The sequence below is a fragment of the Erinaceus europaeus genome, chromosome 2 (assembly GCF_950295315.1).
Source record: "Erinaceus europaeus chromosome 2, mEriEur2.1, whole genome shotgun sequence".
In the NCBI taxonomy this organism is placed as follows: Eukaryota; Metazoa; Chordata; class Mammalia; order Eulipotyphla; family Erinaceidae; genus Erinaceus; species Erinaceus europaeus.
In genome coordinates this window covers 140,355,513-140,378,069 of record NC_080163.1, presented here as the reverse complement: position 1 = coordinate 140,378,069, position 22,557 = coordinate 140,355,513, and the positions used below count along the sequence as shown (strand labels likewise).

The following is a 22,557-nucleotide window of genomic DNA, read 5'->3' as shown; positions in this document are numbered from 1 at the left end:
TTGAACCTCAATCCTTGCACATTATAACAGGTACGCTCAACCAGGTGCACCACCACCTGGCCCCTAAAGCAGTTTTTATAAATTAATAGACATTGCATCTTTTTTTTTTTAATTGTCACCAGGGTTATTGCTGGGGCTCACTGCCTACACAACAAATACACTACTTCTAGTGATCTTTTTTTAAAAATTATTTTTATTTATTATTGGATAGAGACAGCCAAAAATTGAGAGGAAGGGGGAGACAGAAGGAGAAAGGCAGAGAGGCACCTACAGATCTGCTTCACCACTTGTGAAGCTTTCCCCCTGCAGGTGGGAACTGGGGGTTTAAACCCGGGTCCTTGAGCATTGTAACATGTGTACTCAACCAGATTCACCACCACCCAACCCCATGGTCATTATTTTTCCTTTTTAAATTTTAATTTAATTTTCCCTGACAGGATGGAGAAAAAAATGAAAGGAAGGGAGGGGGAGGTGGAGAAGAAGAGAGAGAGACACTTGCAGCACTGCTTCACCATTTGTAGAGCTTCCCCCTTGCAGGTGGGAAGCTGGGCGTTGAATCAAGGTTCTTATACAGAGTAAAATGCATATGCTCAACTGGGTGTGCCACTGTCCAGCATTGGCATTGCAATAATATAAGAAACTACTGGACAGGAGTCGGGCGGTGGCCCAGTGTGTTAAGCACAGGCTATGCGAAGCACAAGGACCGGCGAAAGAATCCTGGTTCGAGTCCCGGGTTCCCCACCTGCAGGGGAGTCGCTTCACAGGCAGTGAGGCAGATCTGCAGGTGTCTGTCTTTCTCTCCCTCTCTCTCTGTCTTCTCCTCCTCTCTCTATTTCTCTCTGTCCTATCCAACGACGACATCAGTAACAACAACAATAACTACAACAACAGTAAAAAACAAGGGCAACAAAAGGGAAAATAAATATAATTTTAAAAAATTTTTTAATTAAAAAAAAGAAAGAAACTACTGGGCACAGGTTAGTGGCACAGCGGGTTAAGCGCACATGATGTGAAGCGCAAGGACTGACCTAAGGATCCTGCCTTGAGCCCCCAGCTCCCCACCTGCAGGGGGGTCGCTTCAAGGGTGATGAAGCAGGTCTGCAGGTGTCTGTCTTTCTTTTCCCCTCCCTGTCTTCCCATCCTTTCTCCATTTCTCTCTGTCCTATCCAACAATAATAACAATACTACTAACAACAATAATGATAACAGCAATGATAAACAATAAGGGCAACAAAAGGGAAAAAAATAGTCTCCAGGAGCAGTGGATTCGTGGTACAGGCACCAAGCCCCAGCGATAACCCTGGAGACAGAAAGAAAGAAAGAAAGAAAGAAAGAAAGAAAGGAAGGAAGGAAGGAAGGAAGGAAGGAAGGAATGGGGAGTTGGGCTGTAGCACTGTGGCTTAAGCACAGGTGGCGCAAAGCCCAAGGACTGGTAGTTCGAGCCCCTGGCTCCCCACCTGCAGGAGAATCGCTTCACAGGCGGTGAAGTAGGTTTGCAGGTGTCTATCTTTCTCTCCCCCTCTCTGTCTTCCCTTCCTCTCTCCATTTCTCTGTCCTATCCAACAACAACGATATCAATAATAATTACAACAATAAAACAACAAGGACAACAAAAGGGAATAAATAAATATAAAAAAAAATTAGAAAGAAAGAAACTATTAAAATTGTGTCCTTGTGGGGAAAAAAAAAAGAATTAAGGCCCTGGAAGCTTTCAGGGTGGCATGGATAGAGGTATCAAGGATGGGGTGGGGGGTGGCATGCACTCCCCCAACCCAGGGGCATGAAGAGAGATAGCCAGAGCAGCTAGGAGAAACCCAGGAGACCACATAAGCTAGAGACCCAGATTCCCACCTGCAGCGGGGGCTGCAGGTGTCTCTTTCTATAACTCAGCAGAACAGGAGAATGTTGAGAAGTGGAGGGCCAGGCAGCATTAACCAAGAAGTGTACAGAAGGTTTTAAGGGGTGAGAGGGGTGTTACTAGTGTCTGTGAACTGTGACCAGGTCTATGAGCAGAGCCACTACATAGGACTACACAGGCTGTGTGTGCACTGCTCACTGCTCACTTGCACCAAAACACGTGGCCCCCGGGAGGTTCATCCCTCACGCTTGGGCAGTTATTATTTTTTTTAATAATTTATTTCTTTATTGGGGAATTAATGTTTTACATTCAACAGTAAATACAATAGTTTGTACATGCATAACATTCCCCAGATTCCCATTTAACAATACAACCCCCACTACGTCATTCATCATCTTTCATGGACGTGTATTCTCCCCACCCACCTACCCACCCCAGAGTCTTTTACTTTGGTGTAATACTCCCAATTCCATTTCAGGTTCGACTTGTGTTTTCTTTTGGGGGGCAGTTATTTTGTGAAGCCTGTAACTGCAGTACGGTCATGTTCCACACGGGGGCGTCAAAGACCCACTCTGTACTTAAGGCTTGGCTGGCGCAGGGAAGCGTTCTGTTAGGGGCTCCTTGGCGCCAAGGCAATTCTCTGATGGGGTAGAGAGTATTGTCCACTGCCCAGTGGCCAGGGCATCCCTCCAAGTCTCTGTCAGAACAGCTCTCCTAACAGTAGGAACTACAGAAATAAATTGCATACCATACGCAGCAGCTTTTGTCAGGGAGTCAGGGTCCCAGGGGAGCAGCTCATCTCATGATCTGGGAGAGGCAAGGTCATCCCCTCACTTGTCCCTTAGGAGAAGGGAGTCAGGAAGGAAGGAAGGACGCCTGGCCCAGCCCGTGAGATAGTCACGCCACCCTTTTGCTCACTCAGCTCAGCACGGCCCTTGTTAACAGCCCCACCTGGAGGCCAACGGTGGCCAAGCAATAACAAGGGCACAGACAGCTCTGCCTCAGTCAGAGGCCTAGCGATGTCACCTGTTAAGTTTGGTGACCCTTCACTTGAAATGTAAACCTACCAGGTACAGGGCCATCCCTGGAAGCTCCCTCCCCCCCCCCCCCGATAAGTAATAGTTATGTTGCCTTTGAAAATGATGACAAGTCAAGGTACAGGAGCTAGCCCACCTGATAGACATGTTTTCCTGTGTCAGTAGCCGTGGCTGGGCTTAATTTAAGGTCCAGCACCACACAAGAGCTGTGAGGATGACTTGGGGGGAGCTCCATGCATGGATTCTCCACTTTCTCTCTCTGGCTCTCCTTTATTTCTTCCTTTTTCTTCCTTCCTTCCTTTCTTTCTTTCTTTTTTTCTTTCTTTTTTTTTCCTCTCTCAGAAAAAAAAATGATAGGAGAGATAGCATAATAGTTATGAAAAGACTTTCCAGATTCAATCCCCAGAATCACCATAAGTCATTGTGTAGCAGTGTTCTGGCATCTCTCTCTCTTTCATTAAAATAAAATAAATTATACTTATAATAATAATGAATGAAAGGTTAGAGGAGGTCATTCAGTGGCATCTTGCACAGAAGAGGCCCTGAATTCATTCTCTGGGTTGGCATTAAAACTGAAAATTAGGTTCAAACCTGTGCCCACTGCACTGGAGGAAGTGTGTGTGTGTGTGTGTGTGTGTGTGTGTGTGTTCCACCAACAGGGTTGTGACTGGGGCTTGGTGCCTGCATGATGACTCCACTGCTCCTGATAATCATATTGTCTTTATTTGATAGAGACAGAGAAAAATAGAGGCAGGGAGTGAAGGAAGAGGCGAGCACGAGATACCTGCAGCACTGCTCCACCACTGTGAAACTTGAACCCTAAGGTTTGAACCTGGAGGGCTTGAACCCTGGTCCTCAGGCATCGTAATATGTGAAGTCTGCCAGTTGTGCCAATGCTGGAGAAAGCTTCTGTGGTGTTTTTCTCCCTTTTTCTGGAAAAAATATATTGTCCTGGAATTGAGAGACCCCAGTAAATACGGGAAAGAAAGAAGAAAACACTACAACAAGGGCACCAAAATGGGGAAAATGGCCTCGAGGAGCAGTGGATTCAACAACCTAGAAAGCACTGAGTTGTCATTGCTATCTATCGTTTATATAAGTAAAGAAAGAAAATAGAGTCAGGTGAAATTGCACTGCCCAGATGTATGCATTGGTGCTGACACACTGATGAGTCTCCAGACAGCTCCCAAGGGGTCAGTGGACCCAGGAGAACAGAAGCTGTTCTGGAGAACAGCTTCCTCACTCCACAGAGTTCACTGAGTGAATTAAACCCCTTTCACTGTTCAGAATATGAAGCCCCCTCTCTTCAGCCTCCTCCCCTGCCTGAACCTGCTACCTCTCAGACCTTACCTCCTTCCCCTCTAGCTACCGCACAAGATTCTAATAGAGGGAATTCCCAGCTCTGAGCTGTTGCTTCTCCCCGAATATAGTCCCCATATATCCTCTGGATGTTTCCAGGATACTTTCCTTGACATTCAGGTCTTGGCTCCAATGTCACAGGTGAGGAGGCCTTCCCTGACCACCCTGACTATTCTCCCTCAGTCCCGCCACTCCCAATCACATTGTCCTGGACTTTCTTTTTCCACAGCCCTTCATTTTTTCATTGCTTCACCTTTCTTATATGGTAACTTGATTACTGTCTCTGTTCACTAGGGTGTAAGCTCCTTGGAAGCAGAGACCTTGCCCGTCTGATCCGCCACATCCCCAGAAGGATGCCAGGCACACAGCCATGCGTGACACCCATTTTCAGTGGCCACAGGGTATCCAAGGCATGCATGAACTTTTTCAGCCCTCTGACCCCACTGGTCACGTGGACATGCCCCCCCTTATCCATGATTAAACAAGCCAGTCATCAACATTCTCAAGTACAGATTTATCTTACCTATACAACTATTTCTTTTTTTTAATTTTTTTATATTTATTCATTTATCTTCCCTTTTGTCGCCCTTGTTTATTGTTGTTGTAGTTATTATTGTTGTTGTTATTTATTTCATTGTTGTTAGATAGGACAGAGAGAAATGGAGAGGGGGGAAAACAGGGGAAGAGAAAGAGAAACACCTGCAGACCTGCTTCACCACTTGTGAAGGGACTCCCCTGCAGGTGGGGAGCCAGGGGCTCGAACCGGGATCCTGATGCCGGTCCTTGCGCTTTGCGCCACGTGCACTTAACCCGCTGTGCTACCGCCCGACTCCCTCAACAACTATTTCTTTGGGGTAAAATTTCTTTTTTCTTTTCTGCACAGCTGAGACATCACACATTAAAGATATTCTCACCACAGGCTTTTGTTTCAAGACAGAGGTAGAGAGTGAGTGAATGAGACGTGGTCCGGGAGGTAGCACAGTAGATAAAGCATTGGATTCTCAACCATGAGGTCCTGAGTTCAGTCCTTGGCAGCACATGTACCAGAGTGATGTCTCGTTCTTTCTCTCTTTCCTATCTTTCTCATAAATAAACAAATTCTAAAGAAAAAAAAAAAGAAAGAAAGAACAGAAAAGAGAGAGAGAATGAATGAGACCATAGCACTGTAGCTTCCTTCAATGCCGGGGGGTGGGGGGGGATGGGGGTGTCTAACACTGGATCAGCACAGGGACAGCTCTAAGCCACTGTCACCCCAGGGGCCAACACTCTGCTCAACTCAGCACTCAGTGGGTAATTGTTGAATGAAATGACAAAGGACAGAGTACTAGGTTGGTAGGTGGGGTGGGGACAGGGAATAAATTTGGAAAATGTTTAAAAGGTAGTATCATTGCAACAAAGCAAAGGACTCTGAGGAAGGAAGGCAGGGAGGGGGCTGCCTGGGGCCTTTGGGATGCTGGTACATGATGATGGAAATGGACCCACGTTGAGGTGAGAGTGTTTTGTAGACAACTATCATGAGGCGATGAGAAATTGTACCCAGGTGTCAGTTCGTGTGCTGTAAACCATTAACACCCCCAATAAAATGACAAAAAAGAGACTGTAATTTAACATATCCTAGGAGACTAAATGAAGGTGGCTTAAGAAAGAGCAGGGAGATTTTGTTGGGAGCCAGGTGGTAGCGCAGCGGGTTAAGCACACGTGGCGCAAAGCACAAGGACCGGTGTAAAGACCCGGTTCGAGCCCACGGCTCCCCACCTGCACGGGGGTAGCTCACTTCACAGGCGGTGAAGCAGGTCTGCAGGTGTCTGTCTTTCTCTCCCGTCTCTGTCTTCCCCTCCTCTCTCCATTTCTCTCTGTCCTATCCAACAATGATGATATCAATAACTACAATAACAATAAAAAAACAAGGGCAACGAAAGGGAAAAATAAATAAATAAATATAAAAGAAATTAAAAAAAAAAAAAGAGCAGGGAGACTTTGTAAACCAATATTTAATCACAAATTAAAAACTAAAATAAAATAGAAAGTAGGGAGTATAAAGAGTTCAATCATTTATTCATTCAACATTATAAATTATTTATTCAATGAAAGAGAGAAAGACCAGAGCACCACTCTGGCATATGACGTGCTGGGGTCCACTGGGACCTCAGGCATGCAAGTCCTCTGCTATACCACTGAACTATTTCCCCAGGTGCAACACACATTTCATTCTTTCTTCCTCCCTTTTTTAAAAAATTTTTTTCTTTATTAGGGGATTAATGTTTTACAGTCGACAGTAAATACAGTAGTTTGTACAGGCATAACATTCCCCAGTTTTCCACACAAAAATACAACCCTTTTTCTTCCCTCCTTTCTCTCTCTCTCTGTCTCTCTCTCTCTCTCTTTTTGCCTCCAGGATTATCACTGGGGCTCGGTGCCTGCACTATGAATCTACTGCTCCTAGAGGCCATTATTCCCATTTTTGTTGCCCTTGTTGTCTATCGTTGTTGTTGTTATCGCTGTCGTTGCTGAATAGGACCGAGAGAAACGGAGAGAGGAGGGGAAGACAGAGAGGGGGAGAGAAAGACAGACACCTGCAGACCTGCTTCACCAACCTGTGAAGCGACTCCCCTGCAGGTGGGGAGCCTAGGGCTTGAACCGGGATCCTTATGCTGGTTCTTGCACTTCACTCCATGTGCTTAACCTACTGTGCTACCACCTGCCCCCTCTTTTAGGTTATCTTTACTTATTGGATAGAGAGAGCCAGAAATTGAGAGCGTAGCAGGAGTTAGAGATGGAGACACAGAGGGGCAGGCTGGGTGGTGGTGCATCTGGTTGAGTGCACATGTTACAGTGTGCAAGTACCCAGGTTTGAGCCAGTCTCCACCTGCAGGGGAAAAGCTATGTGAGTGGTGAAGCAGGGCTGCAAGTGTCTTGTCTCTTTCCCTCTATCTCCCTCTTTCCTCTCGATTTCTGATTGTCTCTATCCAATAAATAAAGAAAGAAACAATAAAAAAATAAAAGAGGGAGACAGAGAGACACCTGCAGCACTGTTTCACCACTCACAAAGCTTCCCCCCTGCAAGTGGGATCAGGGGCTCGAACCCACATCCTTATACATTGTAACATGCACACAACCAGGTGTGCCGCCACCTGGCCTCTTAACACACATTTCTTGAGCTCTCACCAAGAGCCAGCACCAGTAGTAACTAAGGACTTGTCACTCAGTGGTACCTTGTCCCCGGAGCTCAGAGATCCACAGCAGGCACATGACCATCCAGCCAGAGCCAAGAGTCCTGCCCAGTAGTGCCGAGTGGTGGGAATGACTCTATAGGTGGTAGGGACAGAATAACAAGGAGTGACTTCAGAGGTGGGAAGGGATCAACTGGCACCAATTTTGAGATCTGTGGGGAAGGCCAGCCTCTCTGTCTCAGGTGGGAGCCTGGCCAGAAAGCAGAGCTTTGCAGAAAAGGGGACAGAGGAAGGAGAAGGCATCCTTTGGGGAAGGTCATGCAGTCCAGAGGGCCATGCAGGGGTCTGCAACGGACAGTCTCTAAGCACAGAGGAAGGCTTGGCATGGTCAGTAAGGGGTGAATGGAGATCCTGAGACTGGATGATAGCTTACAGCTGGGGGGATAAAGAGAACTCAGTTTCTGGAAGCAGTCTCCAGATCCAAAGACCTTAAATGGGATGCTACAAAGGAAAGCTCAGAGAGGTGGGAATGTGGGGAGGTGTGTCTCTGGAAAAAGCTGGTGAAGGAAAGCCTGTCCCCATGCCATACAAACCCTGAGGAGGTGGGGAGGCATATGCTCAGGAACCTCTCAAAGTCCTTCAAGCACATTCAAAGATGAAGGAGTTGCAGGAGTGCATCCTAAAGGCTAGGAGAGAGTCGGTCATGTCTAGGTGATGAGCTGGGCAGGTCTGAGGTTGGGGAGGGGAGTTGTCCCTATGACCCTAGTGTGGGATCAGCTCTACCTCAACCCCCACCAGGGAAGGACCAGCATTACAGCCCCCATTTTGGTAAGGACTGGGCTCTTGTCTCTTTGGCCAAAATGTGCAGGAGCACCAGGTATGTTGGAAGAGCAATGTCTAAGCCTCCCTAGAATCCACTCAAGGATTCTAGGCAGCCTGGCTTCTAAGAACCCAGACTCACTGGCTAAAGAGCCAGCTGGTAAAGGAAGGGCAACCTGTCTGTCTCCACAACAGGGAAACTGAGACAGGGAGCAGAAAAGAAGAAATAGGAGCAGTATCTAGGCCCAGAAAGTGCCCTAGCCTTCAGGCCTACTTCTTCCCTTCTCCAGTGCTGACACTGGTTCCTTCCCACAACCAACCCAACTCAGCAGGGGCGACTGTAGGACCTGTTCCAGGTAGTCACAAGGGTGAGGGGTGGGGTGTGTGTGTGTGTTTTGCGGGAAAGCGGCCCCCCTTCTTCCCGCATCCCGAGTGTTCAGAACACCCCCCCCCTTCCCCGCAAGCTGGAAGGCTCTGCGGGTCCCCGGGTCCCCGCCTGCCCCTTACCTAACAGGGCGGAGCCGCTCTGGGCGTCTCCGGGGGAGCCCCGGCGGCTAGCGCACAGGGGCGGGGCCCCGCGGGGCGGGGGAGGAGCGGCCGCGGCAGCAGGGCGGCTGGGAGGAGGGCGGGAGGGGTGGGGAGGAGGGCAGGAGGGGCGGGCGCCGGCGGCGGCGGCGGCGGCGGCTACAGCGGCGGCTACAGCGGCGGCTACAGCGGCAGCTGCGGGGCAACCAGGCCGGGAACGAGCGCGGAGAGCGGGAGGTCCCGCAGCGCAGCCATGTGAGTGTCCCCGCCACCTCCGGGGACCGCGGGCCGGGCGCGGGGCTGGGGCTGGCGCGGGCGGCCCTGGCGTCTCCCCCTCCGGCTCCTCCCGGTGGGTCCCGGACCCGCTGCCCGGCCCGACCCGACCCGGCCCGGCCCGCTCCCGGGCCCGCGCGCGGTGCGGCGGCGGCGTGTCTCCCCGCCCCCGGGCTGGCCCTGGCGGCCTCGCTACAAAAGCCGCCGCCCGCGGGCCTGCCGCGCCCCGCGCTGCCGCCTCCTCGCGCGCTCGGCCGGGCCCCGCGGCTGTGGGTGGGCCCGGCACGAGCCCCCGGAGCCCCGCAGCCCTCACCGCGGGGACCGACGCGGGCGGGGGTGGGGGGCGGGGAGCGGAGCTAATCTCCGGGGCCTAAGCCGCCTGGGGAGCGGGCCCCGGGTGGCCTGGGGCCGACCGCTTGCCCCTAAATTTGGCGCGGCCAGAGTAGGCGAGGAGCGCCCCGGCTCGTGGGGCTGACCCAGTCACTGGAAATGGGGCGCCGGTGGTGGTGGTGGTCTCTGCAAGCAGCCGAGCCTGGAAACCCTGCAGAACTGGTTTGGGGAAGGGACTGCTCCCCAGGGATAGGGGTCCGGCTGATCCCTGCCTCACCGCCCTCTGTCCTATCCCAGAGTTCTGCCTCCGGGATTCACCCTTCCCAGCCAGTTCTGCAGGGTTGCCCTGTTTGCGCGTCCAGGCTGGCCATCCGAGCACCTACTGTGTGTAGTAGCCACATGTAACACTAACGGTGGTGTCTTCACCCCTGTATGAGGACTTGCCCTGGGTCTGGAGGTTCTGTGTCCAGCCTTCAAGGTTGTGACCATCTGCAGCAGTAACTAACCCAGAGAGGTTAAGGAATAGTCTCAAGGTCACACAGCTGGCTCTTCGAGAAGTGGGAATTAAGAGCTTTATCTGAATTCTTGCCCCCTGGCTATTCATCTCGGAGGCATGGAGAGAGGGGATAGGGGTGTGTGGGGGGGTGAAGAGATGAGAATTGGAGAGGGAGGTCCTCCTGAAGGACTAGGAGGCCTGCTTAGATCCCACGTCCAGCCTCCTTCCCTCTTCTGGGTCCAGCGGGACAACCGCGGGAGACTGGAGTCTGGCCTGGCCGAGGGTGAGGGGAACACAGTAGGACACCAGCGTGGGACTTTCACCCTGGAAGGAGCAGCTGAGACCAGGCGGGCCAGGGGAGGCCACCAGGCTCCCAGGCTGGCCCGGGAATGTGACCAGCTGACTAGGGAGGGGGCCGGCAGGAAGTGAGGCCACCGGCTGCCTCCACCCGGTTCCGGGGTGGGGGGTCCCGAAGTGCGTCGCGCCCCCCGCGCCCCCCTCGCTTGCTTGGGCAGCTGTGGTCTGACGTCAGCACCCAAGTTTGGGGCAGTTGCCATGGAGACAGGGGCCGGCTTAGGCGGACCCTTTTCTGCACTGCATCCACCCCTTGCCCCTTGCCTGGGTTATTTTTAGTCTGTGTTTACCTCGGTCGGGGGCGGTCCTAAGACGCAGCGCCACTGGCTTGGGGACTCCAGGCGAGGGACTGGCCCCTGCTTCATACAAGTTCACCAATTTGGGCGAGCAGCACTAGGGGCTATGGGATTTGGGGCCAGGCAGGGAGCCAGGTTCCCGTTCCTGCTTGTATTGAGTTAGCCTTAATGCAGGCCCTATTCCTTTTGGCACCTGGGTTCTTTACCATATCCAGAATGGACTTCAGGGCGGGCATGAATCCCAAGAGCCTCCTTCCTCTCATCACCAGCCCCCACCGAAGTGAATACTTCTCATCAGCTCAAGGGATTTAACCCTTCCCGCTCTCAAACCCCCCATGCAGGGGGACATCCTACCTATGTACACCTGGTACCCCTGAAATAGTCACTTAGCTGTTCGGATGCTTATGGGGGGGATGTCAGAGCCAACAGTTACACATTCTGGTTCCTGTGGGACTAGGGGATTGTTGGCATCAGAGCTCAAGTCAATGAAAGAACATTGATAGAAAAGCATGAGTCCAGCCCACCCTCAGTTTCAGACTCCCAGAGGAAGTGCCCCCTCCCCCCAGTACCCAGAGAGCAGAACCTCATTTGGAGGAAAGAGGAATAAGAAAGTTGGTGTGGACAGAAATGTGTAATCTCCCCTTCTAACAGGTCAGGATGTGCAGCGGCCCAGTTCACTCAGAGGCAGAGGGTTAAGGAGACTCAGCACCCAAGCTTTCTTCATTGCAGTGGAAGTTGGGCTTGAACCTAGGTCACACATATGGCACACAAATAGTGCAAGATCCAGGTGGCTTTTTTTTTTCATTCTTGTGAGAGAACTGCTCAATTCTGGTTTTTTGTTGTTTTTTTCGGGGAGGGGGGGGTGTTTGTTTTTTACCAGAGCACTGCTCAGCTCTGGCTTATGGGAAAGTGGACCTAGGACTTCAGAGCCTCAGGAATGAGAGGCTGCAGAACCATCATGAGAACCCAGCCCTCAACTCTGGCTAAGGGGGTTGAATTAGGCACTTTGGAGCCTCAGGCCTGAGAGTCTCTGCATAACCATTGTGTTATCTCCCCTACCCATCAGTCTTCTTTTCATTCTCAGTTCCCACTCTCCTTTCAGACCTAAGGTACAGTAAGCAAGAGCCTTGCAGATCGGCCCCAAGCCCCAAAGTTCAGTTCGGTTAGAAGACAGACCTTAAAAGAGAACTGACAACTGAGTTACGTGGCCTTAAGAATCAAAGGGAGAAAGATATGAGGAAGCTAAAAGGGGAACCAAACCAGATCAGGTTTCCTGAAGAGAGAAGTTATAGAGTAAGACTTAAAGAAGAGGGAGCTGATTAGGTTGAGAATCCTGGGAAGAAGCTAGAGGAGTTTCAGGACTGTTGCTTAAATGCTGAAGACCTGTGTAACATTGTGAAAGGGTGGCAGTAGCTGAGACAAAAAGGCCATGGGGGAGAGAGGGGTCTGTAAAGGAGAGGAGTAGTTGAGGCATGTGAAGAAAAGAACAAGACCTTCTTGTGGGTCATGTTAGAGTGTAGACTTTGTCCTTGGGACAGGAGGTCCCCATGGATGTTTCACAAGTCAGTATAGAGAGATAGTAAAGATGTAGGATGCTGGGATAGGACAGCCTGGGGGGTTGAATTCTAACTCATACTTACCAGTTGCAAAATCTTAGGCAGATGTGTGTGTGTGTGTGTGGTTTATGGTGGTACTGGGGATTGAACCTGCAAGCTCAGACAAGAAAATCATTTGCATAACTATTATGCTGTCTTCTCCAGCTCAGATTAATAATTGTTAACAGCAATTAGGATTTCCTTTTTGCATACAGTGAGGTAATATGTCTACCCCAACTTCCCTACCTTATACAGCTCTCCCTTTCCTAAATATTCCCTACAAGAAGGGGGCATTTCATTTAACAGGTGAGTATCTGAAGCCTCAAAAGGTTAAGAACTGTTCTGTTCGGGAGTCGGGCGGTAGCGCAGCGGGTTAAGCGCAGGTGGTGCGAAGCGCAAGGACCAGTTCAAGGCCCCGGCTCCCCACCTGCAGGGGAGCCTCTTCACAGGCAGTGAAGTGGGTCTGCAGGTGTCTTTGTCTCCCCCTCCTCTCTCCATTTCTCTCTGTCCTATCCAACAATGATGACATCAATAACAACAACAACAATAATAACTACAACAATAAAGCAAGGCAACAAGAGGGAATATATATAACTGTTCAAGGTCATATGACCAGTTAGCCTCAGGTTTCTATTCTGTGAAGTGGGGCTAATACGCCTTACCTTGCAGGGTAGTTTCAAGAATTAAATGGAGTCGGGCAGTACCGCAGTGGGTTAAGCACACGTGGCACAAAGCACAAGGACCCGGGTTCGAGCCCCCGGCTCCCCACCTGTAGGGGAGTTGCTTCACAGGCGGTGAAGCAGGTCTGCAGGTGTCTATCTTTCTCTCCCCCCCCCTCTGTCTTCCCCTCCTCTCTCCATTTCTCTCTGTCCTATCTAGCAGCGACATAAATGACAACAACAATAATAACTACAACAATAAAACAACAAGGGCAACAAAAGGGAAAATAAATATAAATAAATAAGACTTAAATGAAATGCTGTTTGTTAGCCAAGTACAGCACCTGGCATATAGACAGTATTTAATAAAGGACAGTTTTTGGTATTGTGAAAAGGTTTGGTTTATTATTATTATTATTTTTTTAATGTGGTGCCAGGAAATGAACTCAGAGTAGCCTCTTAGGCCTATTTATTTTTCATTTGTTTTCTTCTTTTTTATTTAGACACATACAGAAAGAGAGAGAGAGAGAGAGAAAACAGCATAGCACTGCTTCTATTCACAGAGACCTCTTCCTCTCAGGGCTTCATGCAGGGTAAAATATGTGCTCTACCAAGTGAGCTATCTTCTGTCTTCCTATAATCCCTCTTGCCTCCTACCCCTCCCCTCTCTAGAGTACTTCTCAGTTCTGTTCTATGGTGATGCTGGGGACTGAGCATAGGACATTGGAGCCTCAGGCTCTAAAGTATTTTTGCATAACCATTGTGCAAAAATCTCCTCAGCCTTTTTTATTGCCACTGTCACTCTAGGTCTGCTTTATTCAGATAGAAAAACAGAAATGGGGGGCCCGGGTGCCTTATTACCATATTCAAGGACCAAGTTCCAGCCCACACTCCCCACCTGCCAGGGGGAAGCTTCCCAAGTGGTAAAGCAGGTTTGCAGATGTCTCTTTCTCTCTCCCTCTCTAACTTCCCCATCCCTCTCAACTTCTCCCTGGTTGTTCCTTTTCTCTCTCTCTCTCTCTCCTCCTATCTTTCTCATTAATAAATAAACAAAATATTAAATAAATGTTTTAAAAAAAAAAAGATCGAGGCAGTTGGTTCCCACTTGGCTGACTTGTTTCCCTCTGTGTCACTCTCGAGGCAGATGACTCCTTTCTACTGTCCACTCATCTCTTGTTGACTTATCTCTTAACTAGTTTATTCCAATAAATTTTAAAGAGAGAAACAGAAAGAAACAGCACAGAAGATTCCTTTGGTACCATGGGGGCTGGGTCCTGTGCATGACAAAGCAAATGCACTATCTTGTCAGCCCTGTAAATAATTATTCTTCTCCTTCCCTCTCTCTCTCTTCCTTCTTCTTCCCCCACACTCCCTTACTCTCAAGAATTATTAACAAGGGGAAGAGAGAATGCCTGACCTTCAGGAGCAGTGGATTTGTAGTGCCATGGCACTAAACTCCAGTGATAACCCTGGAGGCGAGAGAGAGAGAGAGAGAAAGAAAGAAAGAGAGAAAGAAAGAGAAAAAGAGAAGGGTGTGTGTGTGTGTGTACACATCACTCTGGTAACTCATATTACCAGGGATCAAACTCAGGACCAATACTTTACACCCCTGTTGCAAAAATAAGCTATTTACTTTTTTGGATTAAAATAGTATTTTTATATTATTTATTTATTTATTTTTATTGGGGGATTAATGGTTTACAGTCGACAATACAATAGAGTAGTTTGTACATGTGTAACATTTCTGTTTTCCACAAACTCTTTATTTTGAAGCTGGAGACTGAAGGGTAGAGAGGCAGAGAGTGAAAAGAGGCCATAGCAGCAAAGCTTCCTTGACTGTGTTGGGGGCCAACTTTGAACCAGGGTCACATACATGGCCAAACAACTCACTAAGTGAATTATTTTATTTCGCAAAGTCCAGAAATTAACTTTTTTTTTTTTTGTCAGAGTACTACTCTGCTCTGGTTTAAGATGATACCAGGGATTGAACCTGAAACCACTAAGCTTTAGGCATAAACACTAGCTATCTCCCTGCCCCAAGCAATATTGTTATAGAATAAAAATGGACCAGGCATGTGCGATTGGAGGGATGCATTAGGAAGCTGTTGTTGCTTTTTCGGTGGAGTGTTGGTGATGACTTAGTCCTGGTTTCTAGCAATAAGAGTGGGAGTAAGGGGGCAGATTCCAGGGATGGCTCGAGTGGGTAGCTGAGTGGATGCTGGAAATAACAGAGACTGAGGCATCCAGGATGACTCCTGGTTTCTGTCATGAGCTACCAGGCAAGAGTTGGAAGGACTGTCATGACGAGGTTAAAACTGGAGAGTCAGATCTGAGGAGAAAAATAGTGAATTCAGTTTGGGGGCTTCAAACTCAGTACATCCCTACCAGTCCACTCAACATTCATGCAGCTTCCAGGGAGGCATCAAGTTCTAAGCTAAATTTACAGTCCCAGAGCTCAAAGAGCAGTGAGAGATAAGGTGACTGGCAAGACCTAGGGGCTGTGGGAAGATGAGACTGGGACTGTGGGGATAAAGACAGATGTTCTGTGGGGAAATAACATGTGCTGTCAGAGAGATAGAGGGAATGGCAAGAACATATGCTTATTGAGATTCAAGGAGAGGGATGAGAAGATCAGAGAAAATGAAAGACTTAACTGAGATCAAGCAAATCAGCTCACCTGGATAGTGAGCCTGCTTCGTTAACTACAAGTCAAATTCGAGCTTGGGAACCACCATGGAGGAAGCTTTAGTACTATGGTATCTTTCACTCTGCCCCTTCTCCTCCTCCCCTTCTTCCTCCTCCTCTTCCTCCTCCTTTCCTTCTCGAAGGAAATAGATAGAAGGGGAGATATCAGCAGTACTGCTCCACCACTTGGGAAGCTTCCCTCCTATAGGTGGGGACTTGGGGGCTTGAAACCAGGTCCTAGAACATGGGGACATATTTGCTTTACCAGGTGAGCCACTGCCCACCCCCTCTGTCTCTCTGTCAGATGACAGCTCAGAGTGATGAAACCCTGGTGACGACCAAGGAGGGAGAGGGAGAGAGAATATAAAAGAATTAATTTGTGATCCGGGAGGTGGTGCAGAGGATAAAGATTGGATTCTCAAGCAGGAGGTCCCAAGTTCAATCCCCGAAGCACATGAACCAGAATGATGTCTGGTTCTTTATCTCTCTTCTTTCTCATGAAAAAATAAATAAAAATCTTTAAAAAAAAAAAAAGTATCAAACACGTGAGTCTGGTGAGACAGTTCATCTGGGAGTGTCTGTCTTGCTCTGTGTACAGATCACAGATTCAAATCACTGGTATGTCATATGTGAACATTATTATGGGGGAAGCTTTGGTACTATGGTGTCTCTTGTTTTGTTTGTTTGTTTTTTGTCCGTCATCACTGGGGCTTCACCATTCTGGGCAAAAATTTTCAGAGAAAGAGTGAGAAGACATCACAGAACCCAGGTTTCTCTTAGTGTTGTTATACCAGCGGCTTGAACATGGGTTGTGTGCATGGCAAGGCGGGTAGGTGTCCTCCAGGTGAGCTGTTTTGCTGGTTTCTTTTTTTCCTTGTTTGTTTGGTTTTGTTTTGTTTTTCTCTCTTTGTATCTGAATAAGTTGGCCTGAAGCATTTGAGCCCTGATGATGATAAAAATATTGAATATTGACTCAGCCCCAGAGAGGTAACTAGTGTCTACATCCAGACCCATCCAGGAAGTTGTTTGTGTCAAAGGGGAATCAGGATGGGAAGAGGAGTTGGGTGGGTGTGGAGAGGAAATGGAAGTAAACAGCTTTCTGTCTCTCTCTTTTTTTTTTTTTTTTTTTGTAGGTTTTGTTCCTCTCCCACTCCCCCTCCTCAGCTCTGGTTTATGATGCTGATGGGGGTTGAATATGAGACCTTTAGTGCCTCAGGCATCAAGTTTTGTTTTTTGTTTTTGTTCTACATAACCATTTTGCTATCTCCCCTCTCCTAGGTAAACATCTCTTTACGAAACTTGCCTTGGGGCCGTGCAGCAGAGCACCTGGTAGAGCACATATGTTAGGACCCTGATTTGAGCCCGGGTCCCCACCTGCAAGGGGAAAGCTTCATGAGAAGTGAAACAATGCTGCAGATGTTTTTTTATCTCCCTATCTTCCCCTTCTCTCTCAATTCCTTTATCTTTCCAAAATAAAATAGGGAGAAGAAAGGGAGTAACTGCAACAACTTACAGTTTAGGATTAAGACTCAATTCATGAAGTTCGGACCCATTTTATTGAGACATCCCCAACCTCTGCCCCTTGGGGGAGGGGGGTTTGTCCAGAGCTCAGCTCAGCTCTGGCTTATAGTGGTGCTGGGAATTGAACCTAGTATCTTTGCTGCCTCAGGCATGAAAGTTTTTTTGTTTTATTTTGTTTTTTTTGTATTAATTACATTATCTCCCCAACTCCTCACTCCCACTTCTTTGTTATATTTATTTATTTTTCCTTTTTTTGCCCTTGTTGCTTTATTGTTGTTGTAGTTATTATTGTTGTTATTGATGTCGGCTTTGTTAGTTGGGACAGAGAGAAAGAAATAGAGGAGGGGAAGACAGAAAGGGGGAGAGAAAGATAACCTGCAGACCTGCTTCACCGCTTGTGAAGAGACTCCCCTGCCTGTGGGGAGCCGGGGGCTCAAACCGGAATCCTTACTCCGGTCCTTGCGCTTCATATCACGTGTGCTTAACCTGCTGCGCTGCCACCTGACTCCTTTCACTCCAACTTCTAATAATGTTTCCTTTTTATGTATTTTACCAAAGCACTAGTAATCTCTGGCTTATGGTTGTTTGGGGATTGAATATTAGACTTTAGAGCCTCAAGCATTACATTCTTTTTTTATTTTTTTATTATTTATTTTTTATTTATTTTCCCTTTTGTTGCCCTTGTTGTTTTTTAGTGTTGTTGTAGTTATTATTGTTGTTGGTGGTGTCGTCGTTGTTGGATAGGACAGAGAGAAATGGAGAGAGATGCCATAGAGAGGGGGTGGAGATAGACACCTGCAGACCTGCTTCACCGCCTGTGAAGTGACTCCCCTGCAGGTGGAGAGCCAGGGCTTGAACCAGGATCCTTAAGCTGGTCCTTGGGCTTCGTGCCACGTGCGGCAATACTGCTCAAACCCCAAGCATTAAATTCTTTTTGCAGGAGTTGGGTGGTAGCACAGTGGGTTAAGCACAGGTGGCGCTAAGCGCATGGACTGACTAAGGATCCTGGTTCGAGTCCCTGGCTCCCCACCGGCAGGGAAATCGCTTCATAGGTGGTGAAGCAGGTCTGCAGGTGTCTGTCTTTCTCTCCCCCCTTTGTCTTCCCCTCCTCTCTCCATTTCTGTCTGTCCTGTCCAACAACGATGGCATCAATAACTACAACAATAATAGAAAACAACAAGGGCAACAAAAAAGGAAAATAAATATAAAAAAAAATTTAATTCTTTTTGCATAACTAGAATATCTTTCCCACCCTCTTTATTTACTTATTTATTTAGATTTGTTTATTTGTTTTTAAGATTTTATTTATTTATTAATGAAAAAGATAGGAGAGAAAGACCCAGACATCACTCTGGCACATTATGTTGCCAGGGATTGAACTCAGGACTTCATGGTTGAGGGTCTAATACTTTTCCACTATGCCACCTCCCAGACCTCAGATCTGTTTGTTAATGAGGAACTGAGAGAACCAGGATGCCAGGGGTCAAACTTAAGGCCTCATGTTTAAGATTCTAGTGCTTTATCTACTCCTGTGTCAAAAGGTCATTTTCTGTAGTCAGGTAAAGTCAAATTTATATTGAACTGTATATTACAGTTATAGTGAGATAGCATAGTGGTTATGCAAAAATAATTTCTCGCCTGAAGCTCCAAGGTTCAGTCACCCTGCTCCTGCAAAACCATAAACCAGAGCTAAGCAGTGCTCTAGTTGAAAGAAAAAAGGAAGGAAAGAAGGAAACGGTACATTTCCTTAGTATATCAGTTGATACATTTCACAGGGGAACACAGTCTTATAGAATCAGGAAATAGAACCTGGATTAGTAGGCTTGGGGAGATAGCATAATGGTTATACAAAAAGCCTTTCATAGGGGGCCAGATGGTGGCGCACATGTTACAATGCGCAAGGACCCAGATTCGAGCCCCGGTCCCACCTGCAGGGGGAAAGCTTTGCCAGTGGTAAAGCAGTGCTGCAGGTGTGTCTCTGTCTCTCTCCCTCTCTGTCACCCCCTTCCCTCTTGGTTTCTGGTTGTCTCTATCCAGTAAATAAATAATGATTTTTAAAAATTAAAAAAAAAAAAAAAAAGCCTTTCATGTCTGTGGCACCAAAGGGCCCAGATCCATTCCCCAACCCTACCATGAGCCAGAGCTGAGAAGTGCTCTGGCAAATATAAATAAATATAGAACACAAATTATAAAATAAAAACAGGGTGCCAGGCAGTAGCACACATGGTTAAGCACACACACTACAGTGCTCAGGGACCCAGGTTCAAGCCCCTGGTCCCTACTTGCAGGGGGAAGCTTTACAAGTGGTGAAGCAGAGCTGCAGTTTATCTCTGTCTCTCCCCCTCTCTATTTCCCTTTCCCTCTCAGTTTCTGCCTGACTCTATCTAATAAATAGGGCCAGGTGGTGGTGAACCTGGTTGAGTGTACATGTTACAGTGCACAAGGACCTGGTTCAAGCCCTCAGTCCTCACCTACAGGGGGAAAGCTTCACAAGTGGTGGAGCAGTGCTGCAGGTGTCTCTCTGTCTCTCTCCCTCTCTGTCTCCCCCTTCCTTCTTGGTTTCTGGCTTTTTCTATCCAAAAATTAAATAAAGATAATAAAAAAATATTTTAAAAAAATAAAGGGAGTTGGGCAGTAGCGAAGCGGGTTAAGTGTACGTGGCACAGAGCGCAAGGACCGACGTAAGGATCCCGGTTTGAGCCCCCGGCTCCCCACCTGCAGGGGAGTCTCTTCACAAGCGGTGAAGTAGGTCTGCAAGTGTCTGTCTTTCTCTCCCTCTCTCTGTCTTCCCCTCCTCTCTCCATTTCTTTCTGTCCTATCCAACAGCAACAACATCAATAGACACAACAGTAATAACTACAACAATAAAACAAGGACAACAAAAGGGAATAAATATAAAAAAAAATAAAATAAAGTGGTCCGGGAGTTGGCACAGTGGCTAAGGCATTGGACTCTCAAGCATAAGGTCCTGAGTTCAATCCCCGACAGCACATGTACCAGAGTGATATCTGGTTCTTTCTCCTATCATTTCTCATGAATAAAGAAATAAAATCTAAATAAAATAAAATAAAAACAGCCAGCATTCGGGAAGCCCCTGTGTATCCTCTCCCAGGCACTACTATCCAAGGATAACTAGTACTCTGGCTTTTGCCACCAGAGATTAGATTTGCCTGCCTTTGAATGTCCTGTCATACATATGTCTCTTGGAGTCTTGTTTCTGCCACTCAGTACATGGCTGTAGGAGGGCTGAGGGAGACAGTATAATGGTTATGCAAAGAGACTCTCATGCCTGAAACTCCAATGTCCCAGGTTCAATCCCCCCCACACACACACACACCACAAGTCAGAACTGAGCAGTACTTTGGTAAAATAAATAAATAAGACTTTCATGCCTGAAGCACCAAAGGTCCCAGGTTCAGCACCATAAGCCAGAGCTGAGCAGTACTCTGGTTTAAATATATATATATATATACTGTGTGTGTGTAATTCTATGACATTCCATTATTTACTGATGGGTATTAGGATTAGTTTCTGAGACTGTTTTCATTTTGTAATTTGGGAGTAACTTGAATTTGTTTGAAGCATGTGGTAAAAGTTTGAAATGCTCATCAGCGATAAAGGAGAGAGATGATGATGAGGGCCACATGAGGATTCCCAGGTGAGAAACAAGAGCCTGGCTGAGGTTGAGATTTGCTGAGTGGATCCAGATCAGTTTCTGTGCCAGAGCTGGTTCCTGCCAGGTGGGAGGGGAGCCCAGAGTGCTGGAGATGTTTGCAGCAGAGGAGCAATGGAACGGTGGCTGTGGATCTAGGCTGGGGAGAAGGGTGTGCAAGGAATGTAGGGAACAGGAGGTAGGAGGGAATTGGCAATGAGAACAGAAGCAGAGGTGGAATGTGAGCTCTGTGCAGGGTGGTGTCTTGAAATCCTAGGCTACAGTGACTAGTCAACAGTGACTGGCACATGTTGACATGGGACTGTCACTCAGTGAATAGTTGAGTAAGTAAGCAGAGGACTCATGAGGTCTCAGATAAAAGTCAAGTGAAATTGATGGAGAGGACTTGAAGCTTATGGTCAGTGCAGTTGTGATTTGGGAATGGGTAAGAGAGAAAGCTGGGATAGTCCCATAAGAGTGATTAAAGGGAGTGGAGAAACCAGAGTTGGATGTGTACCCATCAGAATGCATAGTTTTTTGTCAGGCTGGGGAAACAGCATAATGATTATGCAAAGGACTTTCATGCCAGAGGCTCTGAGCTCCCAAGTTCAGTCCTCAGCATCACTAGAAACTAGAGCTAAGCAGTGTTCTGGTAAAAAGAGAAAGAAAAATTGTGAATATGTCAAGATAAGATGCAGTCTTCAAGAAGGGAGAAATATAACATTAAATCCATGGATATGTGAGTCAGGCGGTAGCGCAGCGGGTTAAGCACCTGTGGCACAAAGCGCAAGGACCTGCATAAGGATCCCGGTTCGAGCCCCCGGCTCCCCACCTACAGGGGAGTCGCTTCACAAGCGGTAAAGCAGGTCTGCAGGTGTCTATCTTTCTCTCCTCCTCTCTGTCTTCCCCTCCTCTTCATTTCTCTCTGTCCTATCTGACAACAATAATAACTACAGCAATAAACAAGGGCAACAAAAGGGAATAAATAAATAAATAAATATTTTTAAAAAAATCAATGGACATTTGGCATCTGAATCAGTAATGGTGGAAGCCCCTGTTGTTCAGAACCCCTGAACATACCCATATCTCTTGGGGAGTGCAGAAGAACTCAGCATTAAGGAACAGAAGTGTTGCTGACATAGTGCACTACTTTGCCGTGTATGCAAAGGTTCAAGCCCAATCCCACCACATCTTAAGGAAAGCTTTGATGCTGTGGCTTCTCTCTTGCTATGTCTGTTTTGATCTTTCTATGTGAGAAAGAAAGAGCTGAGGAGACAATATAATGGTTATGCAAAAAGACTCATGCCCAGGGCCCTAAGATTCAGTCCCCAGAACCACCATAAGCCAAAGCTGAGCAGTGCTGTGGTGTCTCTCTGTCTGTGTATATCTCTCATTAAAATAAAGAAACAGGGATGTTGTGACCCAAGAAGTGGAACCCTAAGTAAAGCGATGGACTTGAAGACATAAGGTCCCAAGTTGGATCCCCAGCATCAAATATAGCACAGTAGTGCTTTAACTCTCTATCTCTTTCTCATTAATCTCTTTTAAAAGGCTGAGAAGATTTGGTGGGGGTAGATAGCATTATAGGTATGCAAAGAGACTGACTCCTGAGACTCCAAAGCCACAGGTTCAATCTCCTACACCACCATATGCCAGAGTTGATTAGTGCTCTGGAAAAAAAAAAGGGGGGGGGGGACTGAGGAGATAGCACAGTAGCTTATACAACAGACTAAAACTTAAATGCCCCTGGTTAAATCTCCTGCACCACCATAAGCCAGAGCTGAGCTGCACTTTGGTCAGGAAAAAAAAAGAAGAAAATGTAAAGCAAGAGCATTGGAGCCCATGAGGTGGCTCAGTGAGTAGAGGGTTCAATTCCTAGCTCCACATGGCAGCACCATGGACAACACCCCAGGGAACTTTAGATGGAC

General features: G+C 47.6%; 1 protein-coding gene across 2 annotated transcripts in view; it reads right to left on the bottom strand.

The window, feature by feature from the left end:
- AGRP (agouti related neuropeptide) overlaps positions 1-22,557 on the bottom strand; it is a 69,165-nt gene that overhangs the window by 44,558 nt on the left and 2,050 nt on the right. For both annotated transcript variants that reach the window (XM_060185329.1, XM_007517733.2), the window contains exon 3: positions 7,467-7,560. The gene's annotated coding sequence lies outside the window, so the exon portion shown is untranslated. The remainder of the gene's footprint in view (positions 1-7,466; positions 7,561-22,557) is intronic.